This window comes from Capra hircus, chromosome 5, assembly GCF_001704415.2.
Source record: "Capra hircus breed San Clemente chromosome 5, ASM170441v1, whole genome shotgun sequence".
Taxonomy (NCBI): Eukaryota; Metazoa; Chordata; class Mammalia; order Artiodactyla; family Bovidae; genus Capra; species Capra hircus.
In genome coordinates, this window is record NC_030812.1 from 8,362,195 (window position 1) to 8,381,908 (window position 19,714).

At 36.2% G+C, this 19,714-nt stretch overlaps 1 protein-coding gene across 2 annotated transcripts in view; it reads left to right on the forward strand.

The window, feature by feature from the left end:
* Window positions 1–19,714, forward strand: part of SYT1 (synaptotagmin 1) — a 625,237-nt gene that overhangs the window by 125,698 nt on the left and 479,825 nt on the right. For both annotated transcript variants that reach the window (XM_018047591.1, XM_018047592.1), the window contains exon 2: window positions 1,389–1,493. The gene's annotated coding sequence lies outside the window, so the exon portion shown is untranslated. The remainder of the gene's footprint in view (window positions 1–1,388; window positions 1,494–19,714) is intronic.

Sequence of the window (19,714 nt, forward strand, 5' to 3'; positions counted from 1 at the left end):
TCTGATAAGTATCAGAGCCGCTGGAATCAGCAGAACCTCCTTTCTTAATCAGAGCTACAAGATGCAGCTGATAACTTAAAGCCTCCCTGTGTGTGTCCATATGTGTGAATGAGTTCTGCTACTTTACTTTTGAGATTTCATATTCTAAAATCATTATTTGAAAATCTCAAATATAAGATAGGTTGTTCTTTCTGAGAATATATAAATGCAATAAAAAGTGTATTAAACAGAATAAAAGGAGAAGGAAAGAATAGGGAGGGAAAGGATTGAAAAGAAAGGAGGGAGGAGAAAAGGATAAAAGAAGCAGGGAAGGAAGGGAACTAAGAAAATATTTGGTAGACCTCCTCCACAACTCAAATGCTTTTGTACGTGCAGTATTTCAGTGTCCTTCCTAAGGTAAATAGCCATGCCTTTCCTTTTTATTAGCATGGTTGCAGCTGCTGTTGCTTACAAAGAGATTCACAAATCAAAATAGACTCAGTTAGCTTTTCAATAATTCTAAAAGGTGGGGGAACACTGCCAGAGAAGAATAACACTCCAGTATCCTAACAAGGAGTCTTGTTAGCAAAACAAAGTGTGAATTGCTTAGAGATAATTCCCCGCAGGAGGTAATTCCTCTGGGTGCCTTCTGTGGCAGCACATGCTATTTCTCCTCTACGGAGCAATGCTATGGAACAGGCTATGTTGCTTTCTTTTCTTTTTTCTTTTTTTTAAATTGGAGTATAATTGCTTTACAAGATTGTGTTAGTTTCTGCTGTACAACACGTGAGTCAGCTATATGTATACATATATCCCTTCGCTCTTGATCCCCCCTCCCACCCCACAACCCACCTCTCTGGGTTATCAGAGAGCGCCAAGTAAGCCACCCATGCTATACAGCAGCTTCTCACTAGCTCTGTGTTTTACATATGGTAGTGTGTATATATATGTTAGTGCTATTCTCTCCATTTGTCTCACCCTCTTCTTTTCCCCCTGTGTCCACAAGGCTCTAGTGTTTTTAAATTTGAAATCGTGTTAATGTGATATTAAAATGAACAATCATGTCAGTAATAGTACTCTCTACATCAGCATCTCTCTCCCTGCCCTGGAAGTAGGAACATTCCTTGACATAAATCGCAGCAAGATTCTTTTTGACTCACCTTCTAGAATAATGGAAAAAGTTGTTTTCTTGAAACATTTCTTCTTCTAGATTTTTCTGTATGTCTGCATGATTCATACTTCTTGGTTCTTAGCTTGGAGCACCTAATGCAACCGGGAATTAAGGAAGCTAGAGCTGGATGTGCATAATGAATGGGTTGCCTCTGCGAAAGTCTATATACGCAGTAGCGAAGGCGAGTACAGAGTTACAGGCCAGCATTTTTATGAATGTTTTAATTCTTTCTCTCAAGGAAAACCAAGAAAACGAGAACTAGCAAGAACTTGACAAACACCTGCCTTCAGATTGGAAGACCAGTCACCTGTCATTCCTGGACACTGTACTGCAGCTGTCTAAGGTACATGGAAAAATGTACAATATCAAATGTACCTTTGATATCTTTTGTTGATTATCTTGTGATATGTGGAAGAAAATGCATTTGTATGGAAAATTATAGGACTGTGTCTCTTATTTCAAATGAATCTTTTTTGGCAGTAAAGGAAATAGTATTGTTCATATCTTTTGAAATTACTACTGGGTGTTAATGTCCTTGATGTGCTAGTTTAGTTGATGGAGCCCTGGCCACCTTTATGATGTTGTTGCCTTCTCCCATTCTCATTCTGTACTTTATCAGATCCAAAGTTGTCATGGTTCATTATCTGTAGATGATCTTGAGCAGCCTTGCATTCTGAAAGAATATGCCATAGCATCTGCCTCTGTGCTTCTGTGCCCTGCTATTCAGATGGGATTTTAGCAACAGTATTGGGTAAGGGGAGGGGGTGGAGGCAGAATTTGTCTCAGGCTGATGTTTCTTTGTGCCACTCTCTGTCTTACTCTTTCCTGTAAGCCAAATTCAACAATGAAGAACATATATCATATTGTGACTATTACCTATGTTAGAGTTCATAATTGCAGTTGTAAAGTGTCTGCTTGAATGTCCTAACTAATGAATTCCAGCAAATTCAATTATCATTCTTAGATTCTTCATTAACCAATCAAATTGCTTCTTTGGTCTGTCATGTCTAACACCCTTTCACTAGTCATAAACAAGATTCTCTGAAGTAAATTGGAGGTGATTAAATTATCTCACTTATTATTACTGGGAATACCATGTTACTGAAGTTTTGGATTTCTAAAGAATCACCTTTCACATGATTCTCATTGTATACAGGGGAAATAATATTACAGTATGAGGCTGTATCTTGGGCTTTATTCTTCTATTTGCATCTTAGTTTTTTCTTCCTGAGGAAGTTGGCTACAGTAAGTCTCCAATACTAAAATCACACACAAATAAAACAATGATATACTCCTACAAATTCATCACCTTATTAAATAAATCTGTCCAGTAGGTTTGTGTTATAAAACAGTTCTTCACCTTTGGGGAATTAACCATTACAATACGAGAAGTTTCTCCTATCTCTAATGCAATATGATTTTATAGGATCACTGTAACTGCTGAAACATTTTTTCTAATTTTTATGATTTCCCTACATAGATTATTAAAACAAATGAAGTGACTCTGAAACTGCATATTACCAGGACTCAAAAGTAGTTTCCTAGGTAATAATTGTCACTCTGAATATATAATGGTTATCTCAATCATTATATAATGAAAGACACTGCTGCTGTTCTGACAGTGTGGTTCTCACCATACAGTTCTTAAAATATTTCCATTTTGTTCCCTTCTACTTTGATGCCTTTTAGAAACAGTTTCATCTTCTACTCTGCAAATATTTTGAGAAACACCTCAAATTGTAGCCTGAAGCAAACCTAAGAAAGTATCTATTCCTACATTCGATATGAATCTTTGGTAATGGGCTCTAGAATCAGCATTTTAAATATGTATATCAGATCATCTCAGAGCACTGCAATACTCTTCAATATGGCAGCAAGGAGACAGACAAGAGGAAAACGTTGTAAAGCTATAGTCATGTAATTGACATGAATATATTGAAAACAAAGTAGGATTTTTATTTTTCCTACATATCTTTAATTCCTAGGACTGTGCAAAGGATTTTAGACTGTTTTTCCTTTCATTTGAGTCTTAAACATTTTGAAATTAAAAATTAAATATTAAAGATGTTAAGGAGATAAACATTTGTCACCAAACAGTAAATGATCTCTGTGATAGTAAAGTGTATTAAATTCATATTTGTACCATTATTATTTTCACACTTGAATCTAGCTTTATGAAATTTTCAAATGTCAAGTCATTCTTTCAATATCAGATATGTCTAACAAGCAACATTTCCTTAAGAATCCCAGTCTGTACTTCTGTTACGCTTTTCACTGAGATAACGCCTGTGGGTTTCAAACTTTCAAAAGGTAACCTACTGGTACAACTAAGTAAAACCTTTTGGCTCAGGATGCCAACATTTATTCGTAAGTGAATATTTTTTCTGTTATCTGATTTTAGTGAGGGAATTTCCTAATGTCAGACACAGTTTGCCAACTTAAAATGCCAAATTTTGAAGGATACACTGAAGTTAGAAGGGACAAAGGACTGTCTTCTGAACCATGAAAAAAGGAAAGACCATCCCCATGGAAAAGAAACGCAAAAAAGCAAAATGGCTGTCGGGGGAGGCCTTACATATAGCTGTGAAAAGAAGAGAAGTGAAAAGCAAAGGAGAAAAGGAAAGATATAAGCATCTGAATGCAGAGTTCCAAAGACTAGCAAGAAGAGATAAGAAAGCCTTCTTCAGCGAGCAGTGCAAAGAAATAGAGGAAAACAACAGAATGGGAAAAACTAGAGATCTCTTCAAGAAAATGAGAGATACCAAGGGAACATTTCATGCAAAGACAGGCTTGATAAAGGACAGAAATGGTCTGGACCTAACAGAAGCAGAAGGTATTAAGAAGAGGTGGCAAGAATACACGGAACTGTACAAAAAAGATCTTCACGACCAAGATAATCATGATGATATGATCACTAATCTAGAGCCAGACATCTTGGAATGTAAAGTCAAGTGGGCCTTAGAAAGCATCACTATGAACAGAGCTAGTGGAGGTGATCGAATTCCAGTAGAGCTGTTTCAAATCCTGAAAGATGATGCTGTGAAAGTGCTGCACTCACTATGCCAGCACATTTGGAAAACTCAGCAGTGGCCACAGGACTGGAAAAGGTCCGTTTTCATTCCAATCCCAAAGAAAGGCAATGCCAAAGAATGCTCAAACTACCGCACAATTGCACTCATCTCACATGCTAGTAAAGTCATGCTCAAAATTCTCCAAGCCAGACTGCAGCAATACGTGAACCGTGAACTCCCTGATGTTCAAGCTGATTTTAGAAAAGGCAGAGGAACCAAAGATCAAATTGCCAACATCCGCTGGATCATGGAAAAAGCAAGAGAGTTCCAGAAAAACATCTATTTCCGCTTTATTGACTATGCCAAAGCCTTTGACTGTGTAGATCACAATAAACTGTGGAAAATTCTGAAAGAGATGGAAATACCAGACCACCTGACCTGCCTCTTGAGAAATCTGTATGCAGGTCAGGAAGCAACGGTTAGAACTAGACATGGAACAACAGACTGGTTCCAAATAGGAAAAGGAGTACGTCAAGGCTGTATATTGTCACCCTGCTGATTTAACTTCCATGCAGAGTACATCATGAGAAACGCTGGACTGGAAGAAACACAAGCTGGAATCAAGATTGCTGGGAGAATTATCAATAACCTCAGATATGCAGATGACACCACCCTTATGGCAGAAAGTGAAGAGGAGCTAAAAAGCCTCTTGATGAAAGTGAAAGAGGAGAGTGAAAAGGTTGGCTTAAAGCTCAACATTCAGAAAACGAAGATCATGGCACCTGGTCCCATCACTTCATGGGAAATAGATGGGGAAACAGTGGAAACAGTGTCAGACTTTATTTTGGGGGGCTCCAAGATCACTGCAGATGGTGACTGCAGCCATGAAATTAAAAGACAGTTACTCCTTGGAAGAAAAGTTATGACCAACCTAGACAGTATATTCAAAAGCAGAGACATTACTTTGCCGACTAAGGTCCGTCTAGTCAAGGCTATGGTTTTTCCTGTGGTCATGTATGGATGTGAGAGTTGGACTGTGAAGAAGGCTGAGCCCCAAAGAACTGATGCTTTTGAACTGTGGTGTTGGAGAAGACTCTTGAGAGTCCCTTGGACTGCAAGGAGATCCAACCAGTCCATTCTGAAGGAGATCAGCCCTGGGATTTCTTTGGAAGGAATGATGCTAAAGCTGAAGCTCCAGTACTTTGGACACCTCATGTGAAGAGTTGACTCATTGGAAAAGACTCTGATGCTGGGAGGGATTGGGGGTAGGAGGAGAAGGGGACGATCCAGGATGAGATGGCTGGATGGCATCACGGACTCGATGGATGTGAGTCTGAGTGAACTCTGGGAGACGGTGATGGACAGGGAGGCCTGGCATGCTGCGATTCATGGGGTCGCAAAGAGTCGGACACGACTGAGTGACTAAACTGAACTGAACTGAACTGTGATTCCGTCTGGCACTGGATGAGCACAAAAAAGCAACATGAGATTTAACAGGAAAACTGTAGAGACTATTTGACCTATAAAATTAATTCTTGTTTCCTACATTGTGGAATCTACTGAGACAAAGGTTAAAAGGGGCAATGATAAAAATCTTTAGGTTCTCAGGTGTACTTACTTCATAAAGTAAACATGTCCTGAAATAGTTGGAATAATTTGTCTTCCAAATTCATAAGAATCATTTTATCAATAAAATATTCCTGGTTTTCAGATGGTTTTAAAACTCACATTTACAACACAGGCAGACATTCAATTCAACTGGGTTGTATTTAAAAAGTTTAACTTATAAGTTAAATATTTAGAACTCAAAACATTTTCACATACATATGATGCTATAAATGACATTGGATGCTCACATTCAGTTTTTTTTAATCCACAAAATTATAGTCAAATTATGTGATTTGTAAAAGAAACAGCTCTGAAGTGGAAAATCGTAGGAAACAATACTATCTGATTCTAAAAAGTAAACCAATTAAACAAAATATTTTTAAAATACTTGTTTACTTTGAATTTGAACACTTAAGGAAAACATGTTTGATTATAAGTAAATGAGAAACTGAAAGAGAGGGTAGGGGATTTTTGTAAAACACCGAGATAGGAGCCATAACATGAGTAGCTTTCCTCAGAACAGAGGAAAAGTAGAAGAGAAGATAGGAAGAGATGGAGCTTGAGGAGCAAGTGGTATCAAATACAGGTACCCAAGCAGTATTAAACTGACTGTTAAGTAGAGAAGATGCTTGATAATGGTCTGTTTATCACTCAAGGAAACAGGTGTGTGTGTGTGTGTGTGTGTGTGCGTGTGTGTGCATGTGTGTGTGTGTGTGTGTGTGTGTGTATGCATGTTTAGTCACTCAGTTGTGTTCAGTTCTTTGCAACAGACTGTGGTCTGCCTGGGTCCTCTGTCCGTGAACTTTCTCCAGGCAAGAACACTGGAGCAGGTTGCCATCTCCTTCTCCAAAGGATCTTCCCAACCCAGGGATCGCACATGTGTCTCTTGTGTCTTCTGCATTGATAGGCAGATTCTTTTACCACTGGCATCAGGCGTATTCAGCTTTTTAAGTGGATCGATCCATGCTGTAGGCTCACATCCATTTAGAAAGCAGATCAAGAGAAATGTTTAAGCGGAGACAGTGAGCATGAATTAATTCAATGGACGTTAGCAAGTGACATGGAAAGAGAGAACTGGTGATCTCATAGCCTTATACCAACAGCTTTTGCTCTCAGTGACTCAAGCTACCACTCAAGGTTTTATTGGACCCCACTGCCCATGGTATTCTATCCTCTGTAACTTTCAAAAAATTCAGCATCATGTTCAATTGGACCAAAATTATTACCTATTTGCTATATCTATCCCTACAGGTTTTTCTTTAATTTGCCAAGTATTTCTCGAATATCTACTCTGTTTTAGGTACTTTGCCAAATTTGCTAGTTTTAGACCAGACTTTAGACCCAAAAGAATATTTTGCTCTATTTGAATTTTAGCATTTTCTATTTTACTACCTCTCTTACTTTTCTATTCATTAAATTTGGATAGTTTGAGGAAACACAGAGAGCATCCGTACCTGGGATGGTGACGGGGAGTCTCGATAACCCAAGGAATGTGTCCCCAATAAGGGCATATCTGTCCTATTCCTCCTCTCTTCTTTGGAGGTCAAGGAAGTCTTAGCAGCTCTGAGTCCCCTTTGCTTTTATTTACCCTAAAGAACAAGTGGTAGAGGTGGAAAGAAAACAGAACTATATCCTCGTGACTAAAATTATTCCTTCAAAGAAAAATTGATAATTGCAAAATAAAGGCCTGTAATTGTTAGCATCTCTTGATTTGATCAAGTCTCAATACTAAGCTAATCTGCAGTGTAAAAAGCAAGAAGTTAGATACCTTTCCTGGAAAACGTGTCCATAACACTTCATTGGTTCTAATTTTTAGTAAAATAAATTGTCTAAAGGAAAAGTTTCCAGAATCTCTATTACTATTTAGGTTGAGGCACAACAGAAATTATCATGTAGGTTCCTAAAATCCCTCTTCACAGCAGAAATTCCACTGGGGGGGAAAATGGTTCTTTTTCCATTGAAGAAAGATTTGAAGAGGTTTTTAATGTAAAACATCCCTCTTTCCCAATCCATTCTCAAGAGTGAAGGATAAAATGGAATATTGGCAACATTCAAATGAAAGTCTTAGAACAGGAATGGTCAATGTCTACATTGAGTTATTTCTATCTCTGCTTCACAACTTTCAAAAACCACTATGAAACCTCTGGCTTAATAAGACCACAATGGTATTGCCACTCAACCTTGTGAGTTCCCCAAATGCTTCTGTTCCTCCCTGCCTTTGAAGTGACACTTGAAATTGCTTGACCAGTCCTATGACACCAGTTATCATCACATATAAGCTTGTGGGATGTTTCGTAGGTTTTCAACCAATATATCTTTGTTCTCTACTAGTCCTTGGCACAGTAAACCTTGTCCATTGTAAAGCCTGGGTCACATGCTTATTGAATCAACATTGCCTCCTGTGCCAGTCAGTTTTCCAAGCACTATGTCCAGGCTCCTGTTCTCATAGAGGTTTCATGTTAGTGGAGAGGCAGACTATTAACAGGAAACAAATACATACATATTCAGACCCACGAAAATAGTTGGCATCCAATAGCTCTAATCTACATTTTCTTCCTTCAAATTTTTTCCAACGATCCTACTCTCTTTAATCTCACTGATTCTAACTGTTGTCGTTCATGTGTTAAAATCTGTCTGATCCACTTATTTTAACTCTTTTAAAGCTTTACAATTCTTAAATGCCATGTATAAATTTAGATCTATATTGCCTGAGAAAACTAATTTGCATTGTTGTTGTGCAGTCGATAACTCATTTCCGACTCTTTCTGACCCCAGGGACTGCAGCATGCCAGGTTTCCCAGTCCCTCACCATCTCCTGGAGCTTGTTCAAACTCATATTCATTGAGTCAGTGATGCCATCCAACCATCTCATCCTCTGTTGCCCCCTTCTCCTCCTGCCCTCAATCTTTCCCAGCATCAGGGTCTTTTCCAATGAGTCAGTTCTTTGCATCAAGTGGCCAAAATATTGGAGCTACAACCTCAGTTCTTCAAATGAATATTCAGGACTGATTTCCTTTAGGATTGACTGGCTTGATCTCCTTGCAGTCCAAGGGACTCTCAAGAGTCTTCTCCAGCACCACAGTTCGAAGGCATTAGTTCTTCCGCGCTCAGGCTTCGTTATGGTCCAGCTCTCACATCCATATTCATGACTGCTGGAAAAACCATAGCTTTGTCTAAAGCATAGCTTTGGACCTTTGTCTACAAATGAATGATGTCGCTGCTTTTTAATACACTATCATAGTTTGTTATAGGTTTCTTTCAAAGAGCAATCATCTCTTAATTTCATGGCTGCAGCCACCATCTGCGATGATTTTGGAGCCCAAGAAAATAAAGTCTGTCACTGTTTCCATTGTTTCCCCATCTATTTGCTATGAAATGATAGAACTGGATGCCATGATCCAGTTTTTTGAATATTGAGTTTTAAGCCAGCTTTTTCACTCTCCTCTTTCACCTTGATCAAGAGCATCTTTAGTTCCTCTTTGCTTTCAGCCATTAGGGTGGTATCATCTGTATATCTGAGGTTGTTGATATTTCTCCTGGAAGTCTTGATGCCAGCATGGGTTTCATCTATTCTGACATTTCGCATGATGTACTCTGCATACAAGTTAAATGAGCAGGGTCATATTATACAGCCTTGACATACTCCTTTCCCAATTTTGAACCAGTCCATTGTTCATGTCTGGTTCTAACTATTGCTTCTTGACCTGCATACAGATTTCTCCAGATGTAGGCAAGGGTGTCTGGTATTCCCATCTCTTTCAGAATTTTCCACAGTTTGTTGTGATCCACACAGTCAAAGGCTTTAGTATAGTCAATGAAAAAGAATTAGACTTTTTTTTTTGTTTCAATTCTCTTGCTTTTTGGATGATAACCTGATGTTGGCAATTTGATCTCTGGTTCCTCTGCCTTTGCCTAAATCCAGCTTTTATATCTGGAAGTGCTCAGTTCACAAACTGCTGAAGCCTAGCTTGAAGGATTTTGAGTATTACCTTCTAGCACGTGAGATGAGTGCATTTGTACGGTAGTTTGAGCATTCTTTGGCATTGCCTTTCTTTGGGATTGGAATGAAAACTGACCTTTTCCATTCCTGTGGCCACTGTCTAGTTTTCCAACTTTGCTGGCATATTGAGTGTAGCACTTCAACAGAATCTTCTTTTGGCATTTGAAATAGCTCAGCTGAAATCCCATCACCTCCCACTAGCTTTTTTTGTAGTAAGGCCTTCCTAAGGCTTCCTAAGGCCCACTTGACTTCACACTGCTGGATGTCTGGCTCTGATTGTCCAGATCATTAACAGCTTTTTTGATACAGTTCTTCTGTGTATTCTTGCCACCTCTTCTTAATCTCTTCTGCTCCTGTTAACTAGGGCTAAGTAATGTCAGGGTGACTACATTGTGGTGATTATGGAGTCAAATACTCCACAATCCAAGGTACTAGTAGCATAATTTCTGATCCTCAAATTTTTCATTATTACATTCCCCAATGACTAAGTGTTTGATTCTGAGACAAATCAGAATAAATCTTTTGCTCTGTTGTTCTATCTGTCTGTCAAAGGAACTTCACTATGGATGAAGTCATAGTAGCCATTTTTAAATTTAGTAGGATTGTGTGTGTCTAGTCAATATGAAAGAATAGACTTTTGAGAATTTGTTGTGGCAATAAGAAGGAAAATTATCTAATTGAAGATAGGTTAGAGATCTGGAACTGGAATTCTCATCTAAACTCAAGACCAGCAAGGAGCTCCTTCCTCCTTGATGAAGCAGCAAGAAAATTGCACCCAATAATCCAGGGAAGTGACTAGAGCTTGTCTCCATAGGAATCTAGATGAAATAGAGGGGGAAAGTACCTCTCTTGTGACACATCAAAAGACCATGCTTGGGCATATATCAGTATGGGACTTGAATTGTATATTATTCACAGTGCCTGAATCTTTCAAATGTAATTGATATAAACTACTGAAAACCTACAATTCTGTATGGAAACATGTCTGAACCAAGGCACATAGGACTCCTGAAGGAAAAAAAATCTGAAAATTAGTTTACAGTTTAATGAATAGTGATAAAGCCCCACATGAGAATTATCAACATAAAGAATAAGCAGACACCATAAGGAAGAGCATTTGAATCCTAAAGTTTTGAGATGGCTTAACAATATGAAAAAAAACATAAACTAGTGTTGGGGTCTAGTCCCAGCAGGATCTAGGGGTACCCTCAGGAGAGACAGCGTTGGCGAGAGAGATTTAGAGTGAGATAAAGAAAGAATGTTGTAGTTAAGAAAATAGAGGAGAGAAAGAGGTTGATATTTTTTGGTTTACGCAGAAAGCTAGTAAAGCCCCAGCACAGGACTTGTTCTGTTCACGTAAGCCACAGGTGCCCTCTTGATGGGGAGAAGGTGCAGAGCACCTTCTCGAGAGGGTCTTAGAAGCCCGGCAGGAAAGTGAACTCAGAGAGCCTCTGTGTTCTAAGGGATCAGTCTGAAAAAGAAAGGGAGAGAGAAAAAATGACACGGGGAGACCAAGCTTTGGTGAGTGAGGTCCATAACTTTATTTTTAAATGGAATTTTTATACTTTGACTTGTACATAGAGGGAAATGAAAGATGCAAAGTCATGTAGAGTCAGCCCAAACATTATATCTGTTTTGTCTTTATCAAAACCAGGATTTTTTTTATGTGTATACCTTTTTTATAAACAATGTTGTGTACATTATCTTTTGGCCTTGGAGGCCTGTGGACATTTTATGACCCTCTTTTGATAAAGGCTGTTCAACCAGAAAACTTATTTTTTCTTGAAATTTATATATATATATATTAATCTATGTCACCCTCAGAAAGTATTAAACAGAGTTACATTTTCACAGAGCAAAGGTGTAGTTAGTTACAACAAAGAAAGAACTTATTAGCTCAAAGGTCTGATGTGGTTAATTTCAAGGCTACCACTTGATTTTTTTACATTCCAATTATGTTAACTAATGCACTCCCAGGTGTACAGTGGATAAGGGATATGGGAACTTGGCAGCAAGCATTGGCTCAACAGTGAAATCCTACACCAGCACTACTCTAATAGTTTTTAACTCTTTGAAAGGCTCTATATTTTTAGAATGTTTTAAACTTCCCATGTCTCTCATGGTTGGGAGGCTGTAAACAATCACATGTGTAGCTGTAAGAGTCTGAATAAACCTGTCAAGCAAGCTAGAATGTCAACAGAGGGGGTTTGAATTGAAATATTCCTTTCATGTCCAAGAGACTTATCAACTGGAGCCCTAAGTTGATTTTTTTTTCAGAGAAAGGTGGTCGGGGATAGCCCCTTGTTAATGTCAGAATAGTTGGTGAAAGGAGCAAAGTAGTAAGACAGACAGATTCTGGTTTGGGGGTAGATGTTCAAGCAGGTCCAGGGGGTCCCTCGAGTCCTGATCTGCCTTGCTCTTCAGGTCTCTTCTACATGACCTTGTCATGGGTGGGATCTCCCGTGCTGGCTCCCGGCAAACTAGTCATTTAAGAAATTATAGAGATAAAGAAAGAAATAAAAACCAACAATGAGAAACTATGAGAACAAATTAGCAAATTTTTGAAGTATCAAGTGCTCAAATATAAGAAAACCATAGCTTCTTTTCTTGGTGTATAGTTGCTTTCCACTGTACAGCAAAGTGAGTCAGCTATCTATCTATCTATCTATATCTATATCTATCTATCTATCTATCTATATCTGTATCTATCTATCTATATCTATATCTATCTATCTATCTATCTATCCATATCTATATCTATCTCTATCTATCTATCTATCTATCTATAACCCCTCTTTCTTGGATTTCCTTGCCATTTAGGTCACCACAGGGCACTGAGTAGAGTTCCTTGTACTATATAGTCAGTTTTCAAAATTAATGAAAACTTTTAGGATAAAAAGAGAAATGACCTAAGAGTATATTAATGGGCTGTGAATTACACCTGAAGAATTTTTCTAGAATAAACACAGAATGTTAAGAGATGGAAAACGTAATAGACACAGAGGAATAAAATGAGAAAGCACACTAATGTCTATTAGGAATGCCAGATGATTAATTACAAGATAATAGCTGAAAGTTTTCCATATCTGAAGAAAGACATGCCTGGAACATTCCGTAGACAGAGGAGCCTGGCAGGCTACAGTCTATGGGGTCACAGAAAGTTGGACACAACTGAGTGGCTGAGCACACAGCTAAGAATATCGTATAGAAAATCACTCCAAGCCACAAACCAGATAAGGAAAAACAAATTCAAACATATTTTAACAAAGCTGCAGAACTACAAAGATAATGCAAAGATCTTAAAAATCATGTAGAACAAACAGCATATAAAGAAGCAAGGAAAAAAGAATAGATATCCCGTCAACTAAAATACAAGATGACGATGCAAAAAATAATTTCATATGTTGAAGGAAAAGAGCAAACTTGAGTTCCATATTTATATAAATTTTTATCAATAATGAGAGCAAAATCAATGTATTGGTTCTTTTTCAGGAAATGACCTAAAGAAGTTCACCACTCATAAATAATTTTGAGTAAATATATATATATATATATATATATATATATATATATATATATATATATGGAGAAGGAAATGGCAACCCACTCTAGTATTCTTGCCTGGAGAATCCAATGGACAGAGGAGCCTGGCAGGCTACAGTCCATGGGGTCACAAGAGTTGGACACAACTTAGCAACCACCATATATATATACATATATATATATATATACATGTGTATATATATATATACATGTATATATATATATATATATAGTGATTTTAGTCAAACCCCAGTTTTCAGCCTTGAAAATTTGGTTATTCTAGGATTCATTAACTAAAAAGACATTATCATCAATGGCATATTGTTACAAATCAAGTTCATTGCTGACATATCTCTGTGTCAAAAGGTTGAAATTTTATTAGCATCAGAGAATGCCCTTTTGATAGGTAGTTAACTGGTCTAAAATACAGAAGCTTCACTGTCCTTATCATTTAATTCTTCAGATATCTAATCTGTAACATTGTCATTCTTCTGAACAGAGCTTCAAATGTGTCTTCTAAATCATCGTTATCATTCTTGACCCATCATTAAATGTAGACTATTGCATTTAAAAATGCTGGTGCATGGGGATGACCCAGAGAGATGTTGTGGGGAGGGAGGTGGGAGGGGGGTTCATGTTTGGGAACGCATGTAAGAATTAAAGATTTTAAAATTTTAAAAAAAAATAAAAAATTTTTAAAAAAAATAAATAAATAAAAAAAAATAAAACTTTACTGTTTGATATGAGAGATATTGTGGGAAAGAGAAATGATTGAGTTTTAAATTGACAATTGTAATGTAAATTTTGCATTTTGACTAATGATATACTGTTGTTAATATTTATGGAAAAAGGAAACATTTTGAGACTAAATAAAATCTGTTTCTTATCATGTTAAAAAAAAAAAAGAAAAAAAAATAAAAATAAAAATGCACATCCAGACATTGAAATATGTACATATGTGAATGCCTATCTTTCTCAACTATCCTGGAATAGTGTGAAAGATAAATACTCAGTGTTATTGTTTAGTTGCTAAATTGTGTCTGACTCTTTTACAACCCCATGGACTATAGCTGGCCAGGCTCCTTCGTCCATGGGATTTCCCAGGCAAGAATACTGTAGTGGGTAAAGAACCACAGTTGAACCTTTAAACCATCTTTGTGTCAAGCACTCTGAGTAAAAACAAGCTAGTTGAACTAGAGATACAGAAAAGACTGTTGGGGTAATTGGAATAAGTTCTTGCCAGACAGCTTATGGTCATCAACAACTTCTTCATGTAATAAAGTGACTCTGTGAAGAAGGTGGAAGGGCACTAGGGAATTCTACACAGGAACAGAACTAGTAACTGTGAGTGGCTTAGCAAGGGTGTTCTTATCCAGGGCAAAGCTTTAAGAATAGAGACAGATCAACTACTAAGACAAATAAATTTGTATTAGTCACTTATCTACTCTTCAAATTGTACACAAACATTCACAAATCAATTATAACCCTTCATATACCTTTGATATTTTCTTATGACCTGGACAAGATAATTTAAAACTCAGAACTTCCTAGTAATAAAATGGTAGATAAACATTATTTTATCCTACCTAATTCTTGAAACTAATGTATTTATTATGATGGTCAGAAATTAGGAAACATAAAGGATGAATTTAACAGGAAAGAATTAAAATATTTATGAAAGAAACATACTATAAAGGTGAATTCAGATTTGCTATCAAATATGTAGTGAATTAAATGGAATTTTTGGTTCAGAACAGCTGAAGTGTTGAAAATTTGCTACTTTTAAAAATCAGCATTATTGTAAGATCTTCAAATAGAAACATAAGAGTAATGCGGGTACAATCACTGTATTAGAGACTCTAGTTCTAATTTAAATTCATAACTGAAACACAGTAGCAAGAATTAACATAAGAATTGACATATACACACTACTATGTATAAGATAACTAATAAGAATGTATTGTCTAGCACAGGGAACTCTACTCAATACTTTGTAATGACTTATATAGGATCTAAAAAAGGGTGGATATAATTGATTTGATTTACTGCATACCTGAAACTAACACAATAGTGCAGATCAATTGTATTCCAATAAAAGTTTAAAAAACAAGAATTAACATAAGGAACTATATCCATTATCCTATAATAAACTATAATGGCAAAGAATCTGAAAAAGAATATATGTATGTATAATTAATTACTTTGCTGTACAGCAGAAATTAACACAACATTGTAAATCAACTATACTCTAATAGAATAAATTTTTTTAACTTTTTATTTTTACTTTATTTTACTTTACAATACTGTATTGATTTTGCCATACATTGACATGAATCCACCATGGGTGTACATGTGATCCCAAACATGAAGCCCCCTCCCACCTGCCTCCCCACAACAACCCTCCGGGTCATCCCCGTGCACCAGCCCCACGCATGCTGTATCCTACATCAGATGATGGTGATTCGATTCTTACATGATAGTATACATGTTTCAATGCCATTCTCCCAAATCATCCCATCCTCTCCCTCTCCCTCTGAGTCCAAAAGTCCGCTATACACATCTGTGTCTTTTTTGCTGTCTTGCATACAGGCTCGTCATTGCCATCTTTCTAAATTCCATATATATGTGTTAGTATACTGTACTGGTGTTTTTCTTTCTGGCTTACTTCACTCTGTATAATCGGCTCCAGTTTCATCCATCTCATCAGAACTGATTCAAATGTATTCTTTTTAAAGGCTGAGTAATACTCCATTGTGTATATGTACCACAGCTTTCTTATCCATTCATCTGCTGATGGACATCTAGCTTGTTTCCATGTCCTGGCTATTATAAACAGTGCTGCGATGAACATTGGGGTACATGTGTCTCTTTCAATTCTGGTTTCCTCAGTGTGTATGCCCAGCAGTGGGATTGCTGGGTCATAAGGTAGTTCTATTTGCAATTTTTTAAGGAATCTCCACACTGTTCTTCATAGTGGCTGTACTAGTTTGCATTCCCACCAACAGTGTAGGAGGGTTCCCTTTCCTCCGCACCCTCTCCAGCATTTATTGCTTGCAGATTTTTGGATTGCAGCCATTCTGACTGGTGTGAAGTGGTACCTCATTGTGGTTTTGATTTGCATTTCTCTAATAATGAGTGATGTTGAGCATCTTTTCATGTGTTTGTTAGCCATCGGTAAATCTTCTTTGGAGAAATGTCTATTTAGTTCTTTGGCCCATTTTTTGATTGGGTCGTTTATTTTTCTGGAATTGAGCTGCATAAGTTGCTTGTATATTTTTGAGATTAGTTGTTTGTCAGTTGCTTCATTTGCTATTATTTTCTCCCATTCTGAAGGCTGTCTTTTCACCTTGCTTATATTTTCCTTTGTTGTGCAGAAGCTTTTAATTTTAATTAGATTCCATTTGTTTATTTTTGCTTTTATTTCCAGAATTCTGGGAGGTGGATCATAGAGGATCCTGCTGTGATTTATGTCTGAGACTGTTTTGCCTATGTTCTCCTCTAGGAGTTTTATAGTTTCTGGTCTTACATTTAGATCTTTAATTCATTTTGAGTTTATCTTTGTGTGGGGTGTTAGAAAGTGATCTAGTTTCATTCTTTTACAAGTGGTTGACCAGTTTTCCCAGCACCACTTGTTAAAGAGATTGTCTTTACTCCATTGTATATTCTTGCCTCCTTTGTCAAAGATAAGGTGTCCATATGTGTGTGGATTTATCTCTGGGCTTTCTATTTTGTTCCATTGATCTATATTTCTGTCTTTGTGCCAGTACCATACTGTCTTGATGACTGCGGCTTTGTAGTAGAGCCTGAAGTCAGGCAAGTTGATTCCTCCAGTTCCATTCTTCTTTCTCAAGATTGCTTTGGCTATTAGGGGTTTTTTGTATTTCCATACAAATTGTGAAATTATTTGTTCTGTGAAAAATATGGCTGGTATCTTGATAGGGATTGCATTGAATTTGTAAATTGCTTTGGGTAGTATACTCATTTTCACTATATTGATTCTTCCAATCCATGAACATGGTATATTTCTCCATCTATTACTGTCCTCTTTGATTTCTTTCATCAGTGTTTTATAGTTTTCTATATATAGGTCTTTAGTTTCTTTAGGTAGATATATTCCTAAGTATTTTATTCTTTTCATTGCAATGGTGAATGGAATTGTTAGAATAAATTTTAAAATAAAAGAATTCAAAGAAATTTAGAAAGAGCAACAAAACCCAAATTATTTAAGTTGTGAGACATCACTTTGTGAGAAGAGAGCAAAGAAATTTCAAGATATTAAAATGAGAAATGGAGAAGCATGAAATATGAATTTAAAATACATGTAGACCAGCATAAGAAATGGTGGACACTGAAGGTCATAAAGGGCAGAATGTGTTACACTGTCTGAAGAAACTGCAGAGGAGGGGACGTGATACTGTACAGAAGAGAGTGCTGAAATCTGTTCTTGAATTTATTGTAAAGATAGAAAATTATCTTTTGTGAAAAAAGTTATACAGTTTTTCCTGTCGATGAAAGAAATTTTTAGAATACTTCTCAATTATCAGATATTTATAGATAAGTTTTGACACTGTACTTGGAAGGCTTGAGGTGATAAATCTGAAGATTTTCTAAATTAGGAGTACAACACCTTAAATTTCTAGGTGCTGTTATATTATAACTTTGTAAAATATAAGTTTTTTTATAACTATAACTTTTTAATAAATTTGTTACAACACTGATGAGCAAAGGGAGAGTTATATATATATATATATATATACATATATATATATACATAGACAGACCTTTATATCTATATATAGATAGATAGATATAGATATATATATCTTTCAGGAAAAAAAAAAGTCTGTTTCCAAAATGGTGTCTCTAAATACGGCAGCCAAGTCTGGAGAATGACCAGATTAATCATTTGGGTTTAATGGTTGTTTTGATGTTGTATAGAAGGTAAAATGCTCATCCTGTGATGTTATTCTAGGAAGTCCTCCTGCAGGAATAGACTCAGAGTCATCCCACTCAACATCCTTCACAGTCCCAATGGGCACATTCCAGGTGGAGAACAGAAAATAAATTCTTTGACATTTCAGCAATTTTAATTCTAAAAATATTGGAGGTTCTTAATCTACTGCTTCTTCCTCCGAGTATAGATGTGAGGAAATTTTTTTTTATAATTTAGACCCTTGAATAAGACTTTATAAACTGATTTATGGTCATTATGCTTCAATTTGATTTTGGATGCAAAATGTCCTACAGAGTCTGCTGAAATCAACAAGGGAAATAATTCCAAAAACTATTCACCCATAGAAATTCTCTGTGGTTAGGAAAATATATGTTAATCTATTTTTATTTACCAGCATCCTTATTCTTTTCTTTGTAAAAGCACTTTGAAGGAGGGACAACATTTAAAAGATCACAAAGAGAGGAAAAATTATATAAAACTTTAAAAATTGTATTGACTCTACCTGCTTTTCAAATGGACTACCGTTTTATATTTATCTAATCTTCTCTGATTCAATTATGTTGTGTATGGGTAGGGTAATGTTCTCCCACCAGTTTCTTCTGTATATGCAAGAGCTTCCAAACCAAAAATCTAACAGTTTGTATTCTTGTACTGAAACAAATATTATCTGACCTTGTAAAATATAATCTTTGTGTTTACCATAGTATTGAATTTATATTGCTATCAAACATTTATTCCAGTTTGTTTTTGTGTATCTCTAATATGCCATTTAGTTTGTAGATCTCTGATACTTTAGAACATATGACAGTTCAAAGAAATCTGTGTTTTCTCTAAAACTTTTTAAGCTTATAGTATTTTTTCCTTTTTAAAAAAATGAAACAATTACATGCTTGCCACAGTTTTTGCAAAGTTTTAGCTAACACATTTCATAACTAAAAATGGCCCCTGCCTATTATTTATTGTTCAGAAAGTAAAATTTAAGTGTATTAACTAACAATTCTATAAAGAATAAAAGTTATTAGGTTTCTAATACTTACAGTTCTTTTTTATATATAATGAAATTCAGATTTTGTCTAAAAGAAATGAATTATTCTTTCTCAGTAAGAAACGATTTCTGTTCATATCCTGACTACATTTTTTAGCTTGTGGAATATAAATCATCCATTTGCTTGGTGTGGATGCTGAAACTTCAGCTTGTGAAACTGAATATATGTTTTTTATATGTCTCTTTATAATAGGATTCTGGACTATGATGAGTGGTTTTCCATACACAAGGAAAGGATTAGATACATAGCTTTCTTTTTTCTAAAAATGCCATCAGCATTGTTAGTCTTTGAATATAGGTGGAAAACTGCCTTAGTGTTTCTGATATTTCTTTTTTTAAAAAAGACACAATGCAGAATGAATAACTACTAAAATTTAATAAAGCATGACCATGAAATAACAAA